At 44.2% G+C, this 21,851-nt stretch overlaps 1 pseudogene; it reads left to right on the forward strand.

Moving 5' to 3' along the window:
• The first annotated feature begins 11,141 nt into the window (after window positions 1–11,141).
• Window positions 11,142–11,260, forward strand: LOC120595862 (uncharacterized; annotated as a pseudogene).
• Window positions 11,261–21,851: the final 10,591 nt, after the last annotated feature.

The following is a 21,851-nucleotide window of genomic DNA, read 5'->3' on the forward strand; positions in this document are numbered from 1 at the left end:
TTGAAGCCTCCATCAACTCGGCTCTGTGTGGGATGGCACTAATCCTAACTTTAATCCACACCTCTACCCCTTGCCATCAGGATCATCTCTAGGGGCCTTACGTGAGTGGGAAAATTTATGTATGTGATAATTAAACTTTATGTGAATGAGAAATAGACTTTTATTGTATCGAGTCAAAAGTATTTCCAGGTTTATTTGTTATAGCATCTGGCTTTACATAAACCGATGTAGCCATGTCTTTGAGGATTTCTCTTGCACCTTTTTTGATCTTGTGCTCCTCTAAATCTCTTTCCTCTTAACTGTGATGTGTGACAAAGATCTGGGGCCGCTGTTTACAAAATAAGGGGTACCTTAAATAATATTTATTTTCTGTGACACACTTCTATCATTCAACAGATAATCACAAAACACCTACTACGTTCTCTGCCCTTTTGTAAGCACTGGAGATACAGCAGGGAAAGGCCACTGCTGCCTTCAGTTCTTCTTGGTCTAGTGTTAAAAGAAATAACAAACGTATAGTTTGGAAGTCATAGGATTTCATGGAAGTCAAAGGAGGGATATCTAATTCCACTTGGACCTGAATCAGGAAAGACTTCCTAAGGACCCGACTTGAATTCTAAAGAAAGAATAAGAACCAAGCAAAGGGTAGAGGGAAGGTGTCTTCATAGGAGACTGTGAAAAAGAAGGCAGTGAGGGGGCATAGCTTTCCTGGAAGCTGAATTTTAGGTCAGGCCAGAGTAAAGGGTATATCGCTGCTGTGTACAGGGGTGTGGTGGGAGATGAAGCTGGAGGTTCCAGCTGGGACCAGATCCTGAAGGATGTCACGTTGAAGGTTAGTGTGCATCTGACACCATCTGTTCTTGTCTCCCTGTTAACAAAGCGTGTCACAATTATCCCAGCCACCACGTCAAACACACGTGGCTCCCCTGTGTGCTAAGCACAGTCCCTGATGTGGAGGAGAATTCGGTGTGATGACAGAGGTTCTCTACACTCACTCTGAAATGTCACTGTCCTGGGTGTTTCTAGGATCGGCCTCACTGTACGTGAATTTGCCAAGGAGCTTTCATGAAGGAAAAACCATGGGGTCTAGGAGACCCCGATGTAGTGCACTGAAGGTCCCCTTCTTTGTGGGGCAGGACCCTCATCTGCAGCCACATTATTTTCATCATTGTTGTTGCATGTTGTCCTTTTTTACTTATACGGCCCTTTAGTGTTCGTGATGGCTCTTCCTGAAATGACTTCATTTGGTCTTCCCTATTGTCCTCTACAGTTTGAGGAATGATTCCATGATCTCATCGTAGAGGTGAAGGGCTCAAGGTCTAGGGAGGTGAGCTAATTTGCCTCTCCTCATGCGTAAGTGGTTGAGCCAGAACCAGAGCTGCATGCAATTCAACAAACACTTTCTAAGCCTTGGCCTCTTTGAGACCAAGCATCACATCTTCTAAATGTTGTCACCTTTCCTGTGGACTGTATACCTCCTTAATCTGTATTTGCTGATTTAATTTAAGATAGTGATGAAAAACATAGGCTTTGAGATTCATTTGGATTCAGCACCTGGTTCTAAGGTATACTTGGGCAAGTCATTTAACCCAGTAGAGAAGCAGGTTTCTTAGTCATAAGTAGAACTTTTAATATTTTCCTCCTGAGGCTCGAATCAGAGGATGTAAATGAGGCATTAAGCATAGTTACTGCTGCATAGAATTGCTCAATTTATGCTAAGATCTCTTGGTGTCTTGGTCTCTCTTTTCAGTTATTATGTTTTTATAATGCAAAATTTTACATATGTTCATAGTAGACAGAATAACATAGTGAACCACTACATACCAAATACACAGTTTCAACAACTATCAGCTCATGGCTAATTTTGTTTTATCTCTATCTCTATCTTCTTTCCTCCTTTGTATTATTTTGAAGGAAATTTCAAGCAACATAACCTTCCATCTGTAACTTATGCCATACGTATCTCTGGGAGATAAGGATTTAAAAGAATAACCACAAGTGTTAACTTCCCTCCACACAGGAAAAATCAATAGTTGTGGCAGGCAGAATAATAGCTCCCGAAGGAGGCCATGCCCTGATCTCCTGAACCTGTGAATATGTTACATGGCTGCTGAGAATTAACGTTGAAGATGGAATTATGGTTGCTAATTGGCTGACCTTAAAATAGGATGATAATCCTGGATTATCCAGGTGGATCCAATGTAACCTCGAGGGTTCTTAAAGGCGGAAGAGGAGCGAAGAGAGGGAATCCAACAGAGACGTCAGCTCAGGAAGGAGCCGGCCCGGCGGTGCCGGCCTTGAAGACGGAGGAAAGGGGCCCAGAGCCCAGGCTTAGCCAGTGAGTTATCCCCTGCATTATCTCTTCCTCTCTAGTGTGGGCAGAACCTGTGACTTGCTTCTCACCAACACAACATGGAAAAGTGATGGGAATTCACCTTCTTGATTAGATTATGTTATATGGAAAAGCGTGTCCTCTTCCCTCTAAGGCCTAAGATTAAAAGCATTTTTCAGGAAACTTCTAAGTTAGCTGGAAAGTGCTCATTTGCTTTCACTATATCACAATGCGTTTCTGGCATTCCATGACTCTTCCGTGAAAAACTTCCAGCGTTTTTACAACTTGACTGGTGGGGCTGATCAACAAGGGGCTAGAGGTGAGATGAATCAACTCTACCCAATTTCATTCCAAGTTTTGGCAGAGTTCCTCTCGGGTGAATTAGGGTGAAAAAGTCACTCACAGCAGTGACTCTCAACCTGGGGTGCTATAAAGAAAATCCAAATATAAATAAAGTGACATCAACTTATATTCTCACCGATAATAGAAAGTAAGAAGCAGCCATTAGAGTGGGGAAAAGTCAGGAGTCCCAGTGTGCCTGCTTTTCAAGGCTTAATTACTCCCAAGGGAGACTAAGAACCTGCTTAGATACCAGGGAAACTGAGGCATGTGCCTAAGTGGCATAGGTGCACACATGCATAGTCAGACTTACACATCACAGAAGCTTTGAAAATTAATCCAAGATTTTGCAGTCAGAAAATATTCTATTTTTAGCATACATATATGTTTTATCTTTCATCATTCACCAACGAGGATAGGAGCAGGCACTCTGGACTTTTCCTTGTTTAGGGTATCTAAGGTCTACAGAGACCTTGCTCAAGCGACACACCTGTAGACACTCAGATACTCACTTTCCGTGGCTCTCCAATCTCCCTCCCAGCACTGAAGATGTTTCAGGGACAGATGAAGACTCAGTTCCTGCAGAGCAGCCTGTTGTTGGTCTCTACTTGGCTCCTTCTAGTTTCTAGAGACACATAGACTGTGGATACACTGAGCTGTAAGAACCCCAAAGAACACCCAGGCCATCTCCATCATCTGACAGGAGGAAAGCGATGTGTTCAGGGTCACATGGCCACTCTGGTGCAGGGTCAGGACCAGGAGCCATAGCCCAGTCTGCTTCCCAGTACTCTGTCTGGCCCTTCCCTCTTGCCATTCTGCATATGCTGGAGGGTGGGTGGATGGTCAGGGAATGCAAACTCATGCTAATGTTTGAATATTAAATTTTAATTTTATAATTGTAGCCTTAAACAAAATGAAATGGAAAAGGTGCATCTGCTGCAAAAAAATTAAATAATGCATTCCTGGCCCCAATACAGATGATTCCGAATAATTTGCCTTGTGGCTTTGTTCCTGGTAGCAGGGCTGGCGTGGGTAGAATGGGAGGAAGGCAGCGGGGCTTCATGGGGTTTCTCCCCTGCTGGGCATTCCTTCCGTCTCCCCCATTCCACTCCTGCAAGCCTTCTGCTCCCATATAGTGGCCGTAAACTTCTCTACATTCTTAAGGGCACGCTTTCTGCCATCGTAAGTGAAGTTCCATGTGTTTCCCAGGTGACCAGCTGTGTTGGTCTGCTAGGACTGCTGTCACAAGTGGCTTAAATAACAGAAATTTATTATCTCTCAGTTTTGGAGGTTGGAAGTCCCCAAACAAAGCACCGATAGGGTCTGTTCCTTCTGAAGGGTTGTGGCAGAAGGAGCTGTCCCAGGCCTCGCCCCTCGGCTCGTAGATGGCCATCATCATAGTCACACTGCGTCTCCCTGTGTCTTACGTGGTCTTCCCTCACACATCGTGTCCAGATTTCTCCTCATAAGGACACCCATCATTGGATTAGAGCCCCCCAGAATCGTCTCGTTTTATCTTAATTGCCTTTGTAAAGACCCTCTCTCCAGATATGGTTACTGACAAGAGAAAGATTCTGAGATATCCTAAATTAAATGACAGCGGGCCCTGGGGGTGAAAGAAGCGAGAGTATTTATTCAGTTAATAGTCGTGGGTCAGCTAACATTAGATTGCTCACATTCCTGCCTGTATGTTGGAGCTCTGAATCAGCTACCTGTAGCAGCTACCAGGTGCCACAGCATCCTGCTTCAGCATGAACTTTCAAGACTGTTTCCCACAGAAATAGTAAATTATAGACTGTACACCTACCTTAGAACTGACCCCACTTCACCTTTCCCTGCCTCCCGCCACCCCATTTGTAGCCAATGTAAATTCTTTCAGAACAACTTACTGCACCAACACATAATGAGTCAAAGAGCCTGTCAGCTCTAGGAGGGTGGAGAGGTGGCCTTCTCCATCCTGGCCTGCTGCTGGTGCTATGCACTTCAAGCCCCAGGACTTGGTCCCTTTCTAGCTAGCATTTGGCTCAGTAAACCCTTTCTTTCAGAAAAGCTTTTGGCTGTGGAAGTCTTTTGTTTAACAGTTACATTCTGAGATACTGAGAGGTTAGGACTTTAACATATATATTTGTGGGGCACCTAATTCAACCCATAACAGCAGCCAGACTAGTTGACCAGTTGCTGGGAGCTGACCAGAAGACAGGGCTTGGTTCTCCAGGCTCTCAGCTCCTTCCTCAGTCCCACCATGTCTGCCTGTGAAAACACAGACAGGTCATCGCATCTTTCCGAGCCTCTACTCCTGTGATTTAAATTTAGTGAAAATTGCACCTGCTTCTCAGAGCCGTGATGACAAACAGGATAGAGTTTGTCAAAAGCCCTGGGATCACATCAGATGCATCAAAACCTCTCGAGAATTATTTCTGTTCCTACTTCTGTCCACAACCAAGACAGGATTCCCAGGGAAGGATTTATTCTGATCATTAAAAAAGAAAACTGAGCAAAACACATGATTATATCTGACCTGGGGGACCTCTGTTCAAATAAAACCTTATATATGAAAACAGACAAAAACGATATGTAAAATAGAGTGGTGGAAGCAGGATGGGACCAGCCAGGTCCCTCTCTCTCCTCCCCGCATACCACATAGTCACTGAGACTCTCAGGTCTAATTTTTTAGATTGTTTCTCTAATTGCACAGGGCAACTGCTTGGGTAGTTTTACTTTATATTAAAATAATTAAAAATAGCAAAATAATAATACATAGCAATAAAAATAATATGTACATCATTCGTATAATATATTTTTATATAACAATAAATAATAAATAAAAATAAAAGTATTTTACTGAAAAGACTACATATACTATATTACATAATGAAATACAAAAGTTGTAAGATATACATATACATTTTACAAAGTGGGGAATATCGTTACATTCTTTTTTCAGTAACAATTTATCTTTGTTGTTTGTTGTTTTGGTAAAAAATGGGATCATATAGTAAGTGCCATTTGATAAGTCTTCACATTCTCCATGTTAAACATGGATCCTGAACATTTTTCTATGTTAGCACAAATCCCTTTCTACATCATTTCGAATGGCTAAATAGTTTTTTTGTTGTATGAATGAGCCATCATTTATTTAACTATTCATTACTGATGGGCATTTAACTTATAGCCAGCTTTTGAATTATCATATTATTAGAAACCAATGCTTCGATGAGATCCTTAATCTTTCTATATCGCCCTGCTCTTTCCTCTGAGATGCTCGTTAATCTTTGGATGGATAGACCCAAACCCAATAGCTAGGATGGTGGGAGGTGAAAGGGACAGAATTCTATTATTTTAACTCACAATATTTTTAAAAATCCTATGCAAAGATTTGTCAGTGTGTCTGAAGAGACTTGTTATGCCTATGCTCAAACTAATTAGTGACCAAAGTGTTGCCGAAAAGTATTCTTTTAGTAGAACATCCCAAAACAATGGGGAGAGAAAACAATGATTAGAATAAGGTGTAAATGAATGACTGAGGAATCTGTAGAGGGTTTTTGATTGGAAAGAAAGAAGCACGCAGAAAGTGGCAACTGAAAAATGGCAACTTTTTCATCATTTAGCATAAAGGGAGTTTGTCCCCAGAAAGTGTGGTATAAAATCAGGTCTCCTTAAGTGAAGAGCCACCTTGTGACGGTAGGCTTCTTTGTCCTTGTTGAACTTTGTGGAAAAGGGCCGAAAGGAACACGGCCAGGATTTGGGTCCTGGAGTTTCAGCTGATTTTGTTGTACAAACTTAAGCAAATCAGTTACTGTCAACTGGCTGAACTTTCTAAATCTGTAAAAGAACGGTGCTGAGTTAGAACATGAATTAGAGTCTATTTTTTTTTTTTTTTTTAAATGCTGGGTCTTCTAAGATTTCACAGATGGAAAACGAACAAGTTAATGAATAAAGCATCACGCGGAGGCTAGGAGGTTAAAAGTGCAGGTGTCAGGGCTTCGCCAAACTTTATTAAGCCTCTGCTCCCACCTCTGCTTTAATCCCATCACTTCTGTTCTCCCTTCTGGGTCCTGTCAATTTGCTATTCAGATCAACTGGCTAATTTTGTCTGAAAAGGGAATGGAAAATCTCCGTGACACTGGATATGCTTTTTGCTTTGATGGATGAGGTTTAAGTTCCAAAGAGGCAGGAAAATCCGGCTCTTTCAAGCTAATTACTGAATATCTGATTTATTTTCTTCCTTAATGCTGTTTATTTTATTTTTATTCAAAATATAAAATTGCTCCCTGAGTTGGGAGATTAATGGCTTTCTTCTCCCTTAGCAGCAGATCATTTGTGGGCCCAGGTTATAAATAGGAGGTTAGAATGCATGATGCATTGTGTTTTCCTTTTTCATACAGGATGTCCCCTGAGATTAACTGTGCGGGTATTTTTTTTTTTTTTGGAAATTAAAAGCATTAACATCTCTTTTGCAGGCCACTCACTATGTTGGAGGTTTTAATTTTTAGGAAGGTGTAATGGTTTTCTTTTGTGCTATACTCCTAGAAAATTTTAAATTTTGATAAACTAGTACTTTAAACGTTATTGAGGCATGGCTTGATCGATCATATTTTTGCTTGCTTGATTTACTCATTCATTTTATGAGTGTGTCCGTGTTGTATACCGACTCTGCATAAAGGTGAACTTTCAGAGCCTTGGGTGCAGCAGGCTCTGATGCTGAGACCAAAAGGAAAGAGAGGTAGGGGGTTGCTTCTCAGGTTGATTGCTTGTGCTTATTCATTTGTTTATGACGTATTCCCTCACTGAGCCATCAAACACCCACTGCAGTTACAGATCCTGCTGGATTTTCACACAAGTAGGGAGTATTTGGCATTCACTCATTCATTCATTTGTTCATTCATTCAGCAGCAAAACAATCAAACACAGCTCCCTACTGGATGGTGAGATGTGGATGGAGAGAAGAAAACAATTATGAAGGGCTTTGTATAACGCGCTTAGGGAGCTTTGATTTAATTTAGTATTTGGTTTTAGTTCGCTTGGTTTTTCTTTATCTGTGCTTTCTGGTATTTCCTAACTGTCTAACTTGGGACAAGTTACTTAACTTCTCTGTGATTCAGTTTCCTCTGTGTTAAATGGTGTACCCATCAGTATCCAGTCATGAACACAAAACCCACTGCGGATATTTTCAGCAGAGAGGGGTTTAACGCAGGTAATTAGTTTAACGCAGGTATTTTGGAGAGGTGGAGGAGGAAGAGGGATCAGAGAGTGACTCGGAGGTGAAGGAGCCTCGCCAGCTTTGGCAGGAGCCCAGCCTGCATGGGCTGTGATACCCTGGAGCCACCGCTGCGGCTCCTGCTCTCAAGTGCCCGCAGCTGGGCAGAGAGAAGCTGCACTCCCACTGTCTCACTGATGCTGCTGGGGGAGGCTCCAGTGGAAGCAGGGGGAGGAATCGGAGCACTGGAGAAGCAAACTCTCCCATTGGCCGAGTCCAATCAGAAGGCAGCCGACCAGGGGGCCTGGGAAGCGTAGCGTGCAGGCTGCCCCAGCCCTGCGGTATAAAGGGATGGAGGTCAAGAATGGAGCTGACAACTAACAGACAAGAAACTAGCACAAATCGGGACAATAATGGAACCTACCTTCTGTGGTTGCTCTGAGCTAATGAGTTAAAGTATGCAGAGCCCTCTCGAACAATGCCTGGTACATAGTAAGCAATTGCTGTTATCAATTATCACTATTATCTAGTGCTCCAAGGAGATATATAGAGTAGTCACAGAAGCAGATTTACGTCTGAGAAAGGCCAGCTGGGGGCCACATAAGAGGATGAACCCTAATGAGTCATACAGGAGCCATGGACCACTTGGGAGGTGTTTGGGACATCTGTGCAATAACAGGGCTGGAGAAGAGGGAATTGATTATAAAGTTATTTAGGCAATAGAATTACCTTGACTTGGCGATTGACAGGAGGCTGGAGAAGGACAGCAGTTGCTAGGTGCTTCCAAACTCTGGATTGGGGATTGAATGGAGAGAAGGCGGTCTCATTATTCATCATTATGTTGTCAGGACAGAAATGGAGCGTGTTTCACTGACCAATGATCCCCTTCCCCTAGGGTAATGCATGGTAGACTGTGCATGTGCTCGATTATTATTTATCGAATGAATGAATAAATGAATACATTGTCTAAATCCCTCACTTTATTAAAGAAGAAATTGAAATATGGAGCCATAGGTCACTTTCTCAGGATTCTGTAACTAATAAGTAGCAAAGTCACCACCTGGATTTTCTTATAGCCATTGGACTTTGTGGTGACCACACAGACCCCACACAGGCAACATGACACCACAAACACACACACAGTCATTTCCTGTGCCAACTGTGATTTTGAAATAGCTAGAGAACAGATTCCTTTTTTTTAAGAGAGAAATTATGACAGGTCACCACCTAGGCATATTATATACATACAGATAGATCATCATGATGGCTGCTAACATTTTGCACAGCGCACTTTTCAGAAAAGAAACGGAGGTCAGTTCTGTTAACCAAACAAGCATGTGTTATCTACGTGGACAGTCTCCGCACCAGAAGCTTGGATGTGCCTTCAAATAAGATGTGTCCCTTCCCTTAAGGAACTTGCTGTAAGGGGCAAAAATCCTTGGGAACGTATGTTTCAGGAGCTTTTCTGGATTTGGGAAGGTGGGACGCTAGAAGAAGATGAGAAAACCTCTCCTGTGGTACCAGGGATGCTGTCACTTCTGGGATGACTTTGCAAACAGAAGAGACCAGAGTCAGAGTGCACGTGAGGCCCGCCTGGGCACCAGGACCTCTCTGCACATCTCCCAGAGGGAGGCCCGTGGATGGCCTGCCTCTTTGTCACCTGGGATGCTTGCTGGAAGTGTAGGTTCTTGGGTCCCAATCCGGATTTCCCGAATCGGGATCTGTGGGATAGGAGTTTCCTCCTCCAGCCTCGTCAAGCCAGAACCTTTACCTGTTAGTTTGTCACTGACTTGATCCTTCCCTGAAAGACAAAACTAGTCTCTCCTCTCCTTTAATCCTTTCACTTTGGGCCCTCTTCATGCAGTTTACACGTGTGTACATTTGTGTGTCTCCCACCTAGCCGTCCTTCATTTGGAGATGACATGAGTTGCTGTCTGATGGCAGTTCCCCAACTCCGCAAGGTGCAAGGTTCGAGTCCCTGAATGGACTTTGCCTTTCCTTGACCATAAGCATCTGCACATCTAGTCCTCATTTGATCAATCCCTGCATTTCTTCATTTTGTTTCTGCTTAATCATCTTCCCAAACAGCTCTAGCACGTTCTCTTCCTGGAACCCTTGCGCACCTCTCAGACTGCCGCAGGTTCTTTATGCCCCCTTCTCTGAGTAATTCTCTTTGTATTGTAGCTTTATCTTTCTCTGCCTCTTGTATCTCTCACGCTGAACTCGGCACTCACTCCTGGGAGGGAACTGGGTCAGGTTCTCGGTACCCCCAGGTTCTGGTCTGCAAAGTAAGTCTCCATTGAGTTAAAGGGCGGCAGGGTCGACCAGTCGACTACATTTTCTACTCTCTGGCATATGAGCTTGAGCCTGTGTTTTAAGGAAAGAGGGAGATAGACTTTTACCTCCAGACCATGGTGTCATCCTAACATCTGCCACTTCTGGGCAATGTGTCCTAGAGCTGGGTGAGCCTTGTACTCTTGCTTGATTATTCTTATTCGAAGGGGGTTTTGGGAGTGGAGGGTAAGTCCCCATCGGGTCTCAGTGCCCTGTCCCCACCCCAGCTAACTGGACCCTGAGTAGTACTTCAGCTTTTTCCTTCCCTCAGTCACTATGGAAGACACACGTCTCTCCTCTCTATCTCAGAAACAGAGGCCTGTCTCCAGCACACCCAGTTGTTTGTTTACCAGGATTTGGAGTGGAATTAATTAGTTTGGACATGCACAGGAACAATGCTCAGTATTATTAATGACACGATTAACAGTTCCTTCCTGCAGGGTGGCTCCTGGCTCCCTTGGCAGCTCTTTAAGATGGACCCCGACCCTGTCTCTCCCTTTTTCACTCTAACAAGCTCTGCTCAGTGCCCGGGACTCTGCTCTTAGCCACTTCCTGCCTGGGTTGTTGCCAGGGCCTCATTTGTATCAGAATGGGGCTGGTTTCCAGTGTCCTGCCCACTCGGTGGAGGAGGAAAGTGAGGGACCTAGGCATGTCCCTCAGCGAGCGTGAGAAAACCAAAGGAATGCAAAGGGGAAGCAGAAGTAATGTGAGTTTCGCATGCCTCGTGTCCCAGGAGCTCTGCCTGGTGCTTTCCGCACTTGGCCTCACTTAACTGAATCCTCATCACAGCCCCGTAAGGTAGACGTTGCTATCCCCATAGCACAGACACAGAAATAGAGAGTCACGAAGGATAAACGCGTTGTCCAGGGACAATTCTAATAACTCTCAGAGACAGGATTTACACCTTGCTTGGTTTGACTTTGAAATGAATAGTGTTCAGTCTATGGCCATGCCACCCTGAACGTGCCCGATCTCGTCTGATCTCGGAAGCTAAGCAGGGTCGGGCCTGTTTAGTACTTGGATGGATGACCATCTAGGATGACCAGGAGTTGGAAGGAAGGAAGGAAGGAAAGAAGGAAGACAGGAAGACAGGAAGGAAGACAGGAAGGAAGACAGTTCAGCTAACAAGTAGCATTGATGCAGATTCTCTACAAGGACTTAATGGCAGAGTCTGTTTATTGCAGGCCTGTTCTGCCAACTTTCTTCCCCATGCCACTGCCTTGTAATCCTCTTGGGTTTAGTACTTGGCTTCACGGTGGATCTAACAGCCTCTGCCTGTCCCATCCAGTCTCTTCCTCCTGTTTGTCAAGTCTCCACGAAGATTGCCCCCTTGTCTGGATCCCTCTGGCAAATGAGTGACAATACAAGTTGATAATTAAGAGACCTGCATGGAGTTAGCGTGCTTCGAGATCAAATTATCAGGTCTATTAATTAATAACTTTGCACCTTGGGAAATGTATTTAACCATTTTATGCCTTAGTTTCTTCATCTCTAAATTGGGAATAAGGGTAGTGAACTCCATCATTGCTGTCTCCTAGAAGTCCCATTCTCTCCTTCACCTTCCTGATCTGTGTCAAGCATTAGTTTCTCCTGGGAGCTTTTCACGGCCCATGACATTGAGTTGAAGGCTCCCCTCTGTGCTCTGATAATACCCTGCACTCTTGCTCAGATGATCACACTCACCACATTATATTATAAGTGCCTATTACACTTGATTGTGAGCTTCTTAAGAACAGGGACCATGTGTTGTTCACCTTTGGATTCCCCCAGTAACCAGTATAGATCCTGGCATATGGCGAGTCTTCAATTAAAGTTGGTTGAAAAAGCGAGTGAATGGATGAATGAATGAAATGATCCTTAAACTAAATTTTGAAAGGCGAGTAGGTGCTTGCCAAGCAGATGGGGAAGCAACGGGTAGAAGGATGGCCAGTGCAAACAGAAGAGGATGCATGAGCAGAGGTTTGGAGCCATAAGCGTTTGGGGATCTTTGGGGGAACTGAGAGCAGCTAGAGACGAGTGAGACATAGGGTGAAGGTCAGGGAGGCTGAGCAGCAGAGAGTCGAGCACCCTTCTGCTTCTGGGATCAGTACTTCAGAAGATTTCGGTCTCATCCATTGAAGGGAACAAAATATTGGTTCAGTTCAAAGGATGTTTTGTTGTTTTGGTTTGTTCTAGTTGAGTCACTTCAGATAACTCACTGATTTTATCACACTTGGAAACCACCCAGTAGGCATACTTGTAGAAAAAAAACAAACCAAAAATACTTTTGATTCAAGTCACAGTTCAAGGAAAAGAAAACACAACAACAACCTTGTTTCTTTCATTAAAAGGAGACCTTCAAACCATTTTGGTATTCCTAAAGTTGTCATCCATCATTCAGACTATTGTGTCAGGTGGGCCGGGGGAAGGTCATGTCATCTTTTTCTCCCCACGTGTCTGGGCCTCCGAGAATGTGAATTTTACCTGCTATGAAGTATCAGGAAGGCGATGCCCACTTTCCCCTCTACTTCCTTGCTTAGTCTTCCCTGAGGAAGGATTCTTTGTCGGGTCAGCAGAGTAGGACTGACTTCATAAGCCCAGACTTGTTCAGACTGGGGCTGTGACTAATGAGAGGTCATGAAAGCAATAAAGGTTGAGATTTCCATTACATAAATATAGCAAATACTGTAAATATAGTTTCTGAAAACTTTTATTTTGGTCTGTGCACGTGTGTGTGAGTGTGCATGCTCATGCATATGTTGGCTCACAGAATCGTGGGCCTTGGCCAAAATTTTTTAAATCACTCCGTTAGTTGGTGTCCCTTGAGTGTGATGGGCTGTCACAGGCCATTGCTCTTCTGTTGTCTGCCTGTCTTCACTTTTTCAGGCCGTATGGCCTGCTTAATCAGTGTGATGTTTACCGTTTGCTTCCTCTTCGACTTAGTAAGGACCTCCGGTTCCATGGCCCCTTCTCGAGGCTGGTCTAGAGGCCCGTGGTCTCCCTGGCCCTCTGTGAGGTCAGTAGCTGGACTCAGGCTGAGATTCTCCATGCTGTACACCAAGGAATGAGTCTTTACTTGACAAAACAAAAACTGATCGCCTGGTGCTCTGACAGAAGCACCCAGCCAGCCACGAGGGGCCAGTGGGAGCTGAAATGCAGCCCTCACTGTATGTGCCAAGCCAGGTGCCCACAGGGCTGCTCTTCCCAGAAAGGGCACCTCTTTCTATTGCATCTAAAAGTCCCCCTAAGGGCCCTGCTGCTCTGCAGAGTCCACCCAAGGTAGAGTGGCAGTGTAGTCTTGGGGCAGAATGTACAACACCTCCTTTTTGGCAACCGACCCAAGCTGTAGTTCTCCAGTCCAGCTTTGTCCATGATGAAATCGATATTTTATTTCCTAGCTGACACTGGTGTTTATTCTCCATGGGCTCCAAGCTCGGAAGATGAAGAGTTGTAATTATGACCTGTGAGATACCTATGTGCACACTTAACGAGGGGTTCGTGCCCCACTCCCCTGCTCCCCTCCGGAAGTCTGTTGTTCAATCCACATGTGTCATACAGTCAGAAATGTAGGACGTGGTATCGGGCTTGGTTCGGTCCCACATGGTGCTGAGTGTTTTTTCTAGTCTGGACTTTTTTCTACTCTTCGCAACTCATGCCTCAACTCAGAGCTGGAGCCTCTGAGTTTGTGAGAGAGTTTGTTCTTTCCTATTTCTTTCCCTGAAACCATTTTATCTTCCTTGAAATCTTTTTTATTATTATTATTCCTCTTCCTCTCCTTTCCTTCTTCAAACCCCCAGGGTGCTCTCTTCCTTCCTTTAGTATATTGATTATCAACTTGGGTTAATCCATGTCATTATTCCATGAGGTTCACACCATTCCCTGTAATATATACACAGGAATGACAAATAATGGACGTAAAGAAGAACATTTAAGTAGGCCTGCTCTTCCAATTCTAGCTCATGCCTCTTTCTCTTTTACGTAGAGGGCTTGTTATGATTATGGAGAGGAGACCCACTGAGAATCAGATACATATGCATTAAAACTTATTTTCTAGTGTTACACATTGATTTACCTTTCTGAGCCTCGGTTTCTTAATCTTTCAATCGGGAATAAGTTGGAAAGACTCCCTGGGGGTTGATTTGTTTTCCCTGTTCCAAATGAAGCTGCCCAAAACATGTTACCTGGTACTTTCAGAACAGGTGGAGATGAAATGTCACCTTTTTGCTGATCTTTTTAGTGCCCTGTTAGGGAGCCAGTGGATGCCAGAGGCCCCATCCAGAGGAAAAGATGGATCCAAAATTGTATGTCTACTTAATTCTGTTCTATGAGGACTGCTGCCAGATGCAGCTTTGGGGAGGGATGGGCCAATTTGCTCAAGGTGTCCAAGTGATGTTTTGAGTAAGAAAGGACTGGTACCTCGCCCAGTCCTTTCTCCAAAGATTTATAAGTTAGAAAGAGCAACTTGGTGGGCAAAGGGAACGTGACCTGCTCTGAGTTAGGCAAAGGCCATGGGGCAACTGATATAAAGTTAGTTTTTGTGTTTATTTCCTGGAGTTGCGGTAACAAATTACCACAAATTCTGTGGCTTAATACAACAGAAATTGATTCTCTCACATCTCAGGAGCCTGACATTTGAAATCAAGGTGTCAGGAAGCCAAGTCTTTCTCTCAGTACTTGAGTGAAAAATCCTTCCCTGCCTCTTCCTAGCTTCTGGTAGCTGCTGGCAGTCCTTGGTGTTCATTGGTTTGTGGACGCATCACTCCAGTCTCAGCCTGTGTCATCACGTGATGTTCTCTCTGTGTGTCTCTCCTCTATAACTGAGCTTGAATTTGCCTCCTCTTATAAGGATGAAGTCACTGAATTAGGGTCCACCCTAATCCAATATAACTTTATTTGACTTGATTACATCTATAAAGATTCACAGATACTAGAAGTGAGGATTTCAACATATTTTTTTCATGAGGATAGGTGAAGCTAGGACTAGCGGGCCGGCCCTGACGACTGAGTCAGAAGAGAGAGGGGGCTTGATGCCTGCAGGTCTATAGGGTCATGGATGCTGGAACTGGGTCATCTTGAGTCCAACTTGTGCCTGAGAATATCTTTTTTTCTGGGCCTGAACTGAAGAGCTGGTAGCAAAGCCGTCATCCCTGAGGTTTGAGTCTATCAGGATGTGGGGTCCTTGTGTCAGAATATAACCCTGAGATGTGAACCAGTTTGTCTTTAAAGAACCCTCATCCTTGGTCTAAGAACTGCAGCTTCTCTGGGAGCCAGGGACCCTGACTTAGCTCTGCATTTTGGACCTGGCCTGTCCCTAAACCTTTCATCTAGCAACTAACATTCTTTCATCCCTTTCCCCGTCTTTGCCGTCACAGACATCATGCCCAGCTAGACAGGAAGTGTTGGCTGGGTTCTACTCCAACGTTGTCCACTAGATCATAGTAGCAACTACAATATTACAACCTAACATGTTAAAAAGACTTACTACGTGCCGAGCATTGCTCCAAGTGCTTTCTATGTATTAACTCATTTAGTGCTCACAAAACCCCTCTGAGATAGCTGCGAGTGACATCTTCGCTTTTTACTTAAAGGAACAGGAAGGATGTGGTGGTGGGCTCTGCCGGTCCCATCGTGCCCTTTGCGTAACGAAGGGAGGTACGACCATGGCAGCCTCAGCCCCCGCCGCCCCCTGCCCCGTGCTTCTGCTTTTCAGTGCACAGTCCTGCACAGGCCCAAAGGCCCGAGGCCTGTGGTGTGGCAAGCGAAGCACTGTGGATCCACAGATCCTCGGTTGCTCACACAGACCGCCCAGGCAGCAGAGGGTGCCCGGGCTGCACTGCCCCAGATCTTTCTCGTGGGTACGTCTCTGCCACATTCGATCCATCACTCCCATGTTTCTCCCCAGATGTTATCCTGGGGGGAGAATGTGCGAGGTCACACGTACATGGTATTTATTTATTTATTTTTTATAACATTGTGATCTTCAAGAAGGGATTCCCAAGGTTACCAGGAGGAGTGCGCACACAGTCTTCACGGAGACTTAAGCTCTTCTCAGCCGGATTATGTGTTCTTGGCTTACTCCAATCTTGTGAGAGCAAGAACACAACATTTTCTCATGTACTTTCCTTCCCCCTGTTTTGTATTTTTCTCGCCATGTCTTACTGCCCTTCAAACTTTTTCCAGAGTTTACTAGCAACTCAGTTTTCTGTTTTCTAAACCCGAAAGCATCCAAACCTTCAATGAAGTAGATAGCCCTTTGACGCCAAGCTTTCCCTCAACAGCGAGCACCCGGGGCTCCTGCTCGTGTGAGATGGGGAAGAGTCAGTGCTGTAAGAAGTGGGTAGACCGCGTCTTTGGGCTCCCTCCTAGACCCCGGTGTACTCTGCGAAGTGACTTGGGGACATTAACAGCAACTCAAACAGCAAAGAGGGATACTCTTGTTAAAAAAGATAATCATTACCTCTCATTTTCCTAATGATTAAAACAGACCATCTTTTCATGTCCCCGAATACCTCTGCCTTCTTCTATCATGTCATGCTTTTCTTGAACAATCTAAATAAACTAACCCGAGTCCCCATTCTGTCTAAGTGAGGGAACCCCAGCATCTTCCCCAAGGTTTCTGAAGTTTCCTACCATTCCCCCAAAGTACTCCATTATAAGCCTGTTCTTGCATTTAATGATTTCGTTTTTCGAAATCAAGGTAGGTGATTACCACAAAGAACAAAAGACACCTGTTAAAGTGAGCGCTCTATCCGATGTCACTCTTTCTAATTTCCTTAGCCATCCCTGAAGGACGGACTATTTTTAGCCTAGTTCTCCTGGGTCCCCACCTAGCAGTGTCTTCTGGGAACTGGTCCCTCCCCACAGCGATGCTTCTCCTCTCTCTCCTTTTCCCCACTTCCAGGGACTTGACTCCACAGTCTCCTAGGCTGAGGGATGGGATGCAAACTCCCCTCACTTGATTTTTCAGAGCACTTTCTCTCCTTTGTTTTAAAACCTCCTCCTTCCAGAGCACAGCTGAGACTTGTTATTCCTAACCCAAAAAGGACATTGGAGCGTTTTTCTAAATTAATGAGCCATTTGTCACATATACTCAATTTAAGCAAGGTGAAAAGTTTTAAATTTTTTTAAAAAAATTAATTCATCCCCTCTTCTTAAAGAGCATCCAAGATAACTCCCTGTCAGCAGCAACAGCCAGTAGACGGGGCGAGAGACGATGAAAAGAATTTATTCTCTGCTGTCCAGAGCAAAGCCGAGAGGCCAGGGGCTTTTAGCTTTTCATTGCTTTCTGTTTCGGGTAAAGCACATGGTGGATGATTGCATTGAGTCAATAAATGCTGGTCCTCTCCGTGTCCTGCCTACCCTCCTCACTCTCCCTGCAGCAGATGAGGGGAAAGCAGAGGCAGAGGGCACTGGTGTTTTAGCTCTGCCCCATTATGACGCCTACCAATGCTGGTGTCCTGCTAAGGATGGAGCACGATTGTCCTGCCGGAAAGTTTCAAGGGAAACGTGGACATTTTTTTGCAGCCATCCGTGGTATCGAGCATCACGCTGACACTCACTGCAAAAATCTTACTGTTAACCGTTAGTGTCAGCATTTCTGGGAAGCTTCTAGTGGGGTAATTTATGCTTCCTTCCGACTACTCTGCCTGCCTGCTCCAGTGCATCCTCTCCATTTGTTGAGACCATCATTTCACCGGAAAAGTCTGGGCCATCTGTCACCATCTTCCAGATTCAGCGGTTTTTAAGGAGCCCAGGAGCCCAGTGTGTGGGCTGGGGATGTAGGATGGCAACACCAATTCACCTCGCTATGGGTGGTCGCAGAGAGAGCTGTCTGATTGGCTCTGCTCGTGTTGAAATTTAGTTTGTACTTTTATTAAGGTGGTCCATGAATTGGTTTAAAGAATCAAATAATTCTACAAGGCTTATTAAAACAAACCCCAAAAGCCGTGTTCTACTCCTCCTAATTTTCCAAGTTTGCACAGACGACCACTTGAAAAACTTTTTAGTCCCTTTTTGGGGGGTATATTCTTCTATATCTCTAAATACTACTTTTTGGTTTTTCAGTATTAGGTTTTGTTTATCTGACAGCTACCGCAGAATATGAGGATTTAGTTCTTTCACACCCTTCTCAACATTCCTGCTACAGGCGTGCAATCTCCCCCTTTCCTGTCCTCTTCTAGGACGGGAAATTATGGTGAGGAAAATATTCAGTGTTTACGTTACTTAAAATATGTAAATGTTATTTACCGGTAAACCATGCAGCGTATGAGGGTCGCATTTCCTTTCGGTCTCAGATCTTTGTTTTTGCTGAAGTTAATAATCGCCTTTTGTTTTTGTTTCCTTTGCTGTACATCTCACTAAGCCATCTTCGGTGTCCCTATTCACCCAGATGTCCTCTGACACATGAGGGGGGATTCTTGATATCTTCTTAGAGAAACCCATCCAGAGCTTTCTCTATTCTGAGACACAGCCATCCTTGTGCCTCTCCCTCACCATGGCCCAGCCCTCCAGGTTTCTGCCCTGAGAGTCTCCTACACCCTTTGAATCGCTTTTTCTCGTTCCCTCCTTTGCATCATGGAGCTCATCCTCAAGTAAATCCTTGAAGAAAAGGTTAAACAAACATTGGGAGTTAAAGGGACACTTTTGAGATATCGTGTGACCTACGGCATCTTCGTTGTGCATTCACTCTTAACTATGCAGTGGACAGAACACCAGGAATCAGTTGATGTTCTCAGAATTTTGAAGATATTTCTTCTAGCCTCTCTTGTTAGTTGTGTGAGCCAAAGCCATTCTGAGCCTTGAACTTTGCAGAGTAACTGCTCTCTATCCCTCTCAGGTAATTTGTAGGATCCCTCTCTCCTCCTTTCTGTTCTTGTTTTGGGTGGTTTGAGTCTTTTTAAAAAAAATCCATTTGCTAAGTATTAATTAGGTGGCTTTTTTACTCTGGAACTTCATGTCGAATAATTTATTGGAAATTCTTTTTATTACCTCTATTCCCTCTTTCTAGAGTTGATGTTACTGGATGTATGATCTCCAGGACTCAGGTTTTTTGGTTTGTTTTATCTTTCTCTCTCATTTTAATCTCTTTCCTTTTTAACTCTAGACACTGGGAAATTGTCTCAGCTTTGCCTTTAAATGCTTTCATTGAAGGTTTGATAATAACTATTACTAGTATCATCATTTTTATTTCTAAGAGCTTTTTATGTTTCTGATAGTTTTACACTTCTTTTGATTCATAGGTACAACATCTCATCTTGATAAGAATAACGTTTTGTGTAGCCTCTTTGTTTTGGATCCTGCTTGCCATGCTAAAGGCTTTCCCTAAGATGTTGATTGATATTTAGGCGTCTCATATTTAAGTGTGTGTCTCTCAAAGGCTGGTTAGAAGCCCGGCTGTGTATATCAGGCTCCCAAACTGGGGGCTTCACGGGAGGATGGACTGCTTTGTCCATTTCACTGGGAAACTACTCTGTTATATTTAGGTTTTTAATTTTAGGGCCTGTCACAGCTTGGTTTCTCTGGAAGTAGACGTTGAGACAAATTGGAGTGAAAGACGTTTATCCAGGACAAACACTGTGAAGGGGAAGAGGACTGGGCAAAAGGAAGAAATCAAACTGGAACACAGGCCGTGCTGACTGAGTGCGCTGGAGAGAGTGTCGCCCATCATGTCCCATATGGGCTGAAAAGGGCACCTCTGTGACCCCACCCCCATTAGTCATTGGATGTGGGCCATCCCAGGAAAGGCATGAGCTTGAGTCAGGGGACTCTCTGCAGCTGAGCCAGACACCTGAAGGAGTTGACATGTCCCTCGACAGCTGTGCAATCTGTCATTCCTGGGAGGTGGTTCTGGGTGGTGCATCTCCATGTTTACCACCAGGCCAGCCAGATGCTTCAAGAAGGCTCCCAACCTCCCGCCTGTCTGCAGGATGCAAGCTTGTTCTGAGAGTTGAATCGGGAGGGGTGAGAGAGGGTCTCAAGTCAGTTTGTAAACTTTCTCATTATTCGTATTATGTGTTGCAATACAGAAGCCCCATTTCATCTGTGTCTGGTATCCCACAAGCCGGAAACGTCCTGTTTTAACCCTTCTAAAGAATAAATGTCTTGGCTTTTCGATGCAGTGGGAAAGGGACTGACTTTTGATGGTGGTTCAGAGAAAAAGAAATGTGAGGTTTAACTGTCTCTAAAACCTGTTTTTAAAAAAAAGAAAACAAAAAAACCCTCCTGTTGTCAGCCCCCAATCTTTCCATTTTTAGAGGTACACAGCACCATCAATTTCTGTCTGATTCTTCGGGGACATGTGTGGCAGCTTGCACTGCTGGCTTTCCCACTGCAGACTTTGGATCAGCACTTTGCAGTTACCATGTTGTATCAGTCATCCATCTGCTTGTGCAGCTTCTAAGATTTTGCTGCTGTTATGTCCTCTCCTGTCCTTGTTGTCCTTGAGGGTTATATGTAAAATAATTTGTTTACTGTCTTTTGGCTGAGTTCGGGTAGTTGAAGAGAGAAATGAATGTATGTTGCTTTCTTCAACTTGATTCTGTTTTTAAAGAAACACAGTATGTAAATTTCCTGCCCAACTCGTAAGGATTCCTCAGCACAATTTAGAGAAGCAGCGTGGAACTATAAAACCAGCAAGAGTTTATACAGTTAGTAGCACTTTTACCTGCTAAACACGATCTTTACCCATCTGAGCCTTATTTAACGATCAAAAGGGATCAGAGTAGCCCCCTGAAAGTTCCATGAGATCAAGTATATAAATTACCTGTCTCGTAGTAAATATATACTAAATTTAGTTTTTACTTCCCTTAGACCCACAAATGAATGTGGTTTATAACTAAAACATGAAGAGATCAAATAAAACACTTGAAGTTGGACCGTGGGCGGGCTTGCCTATCATCTCTGGCAGCCTCTTCTTTCTCTTTATAAAATGGAGTGGTACGTTAACCTTTCCAGAATGATCCTGAGGCAAAAAAGGGGGATCCTTGTTCCCCCAGCTCCCCACCTCGAGTTTACCAGGAGGGCGCTAGTTTCTTGGCATTTCCTGTTACTTTTGTCTCATGGCTCATTTGTTTTTATTCCCGTTCTTGGCCTGGATTTCAGGCTCGTGAGAGACACGGTGCACACATAAATCCACCGTTGTCACAAACCCTAGTAGCTTCGCTTCTGTGGTTTAACGGCGGCCGTAAGAAGTGACAGATAAATTACAGTTGGGTGGCTAAGTGGTATGCATTACTTGTTTATGACTTCACATTTAAGTTCAAGATTGGGACATTCTTTGTGCTGTGCTTAACAAACTTATTTTGGAAAAACTTGCAAACTAAGCCTAGGTGACTTTCCAGTCGCATTTTCATGGATTGTTCCTCTCCAAAGCTTTGTTTCACCTCGATTCCTCTATACACACACAAAGGCACGCATGTATACACAAACACGAACATTTACGCGCGCGCGTGCGCGCACACACACACACACACACACACACACGCAACCCACACCAGGGTCTTTCAAAGTTCGGCCCGTCGGCGGATTCGGAGCCTCTGCTCCTCCCTGAACAGAAATTCCTTTGCTCTGGTCTTTCAGTTGTGTCTCCTGCAATGTGATTGGCTGCAGTGTAAGACCACTACCATCAGAAATATCAGGTTTGCATGTTAAACATGGGGATTCCTGGAATTT

Source organism: Pteropus medius, unplaced genomic scaffold (assembly GCF_902729225.1).
Source record: "Pteropus medius unplaced genomic scaffold, Ma_sr-lr_union100, whole genome shotgun sequence".
Taxonomy (NCBI): Eukaryota; Metazoa; Chordata; class Mammalia; order Chiroptera; family Pteropodidae; genus Pteropus; species Pteropus medius.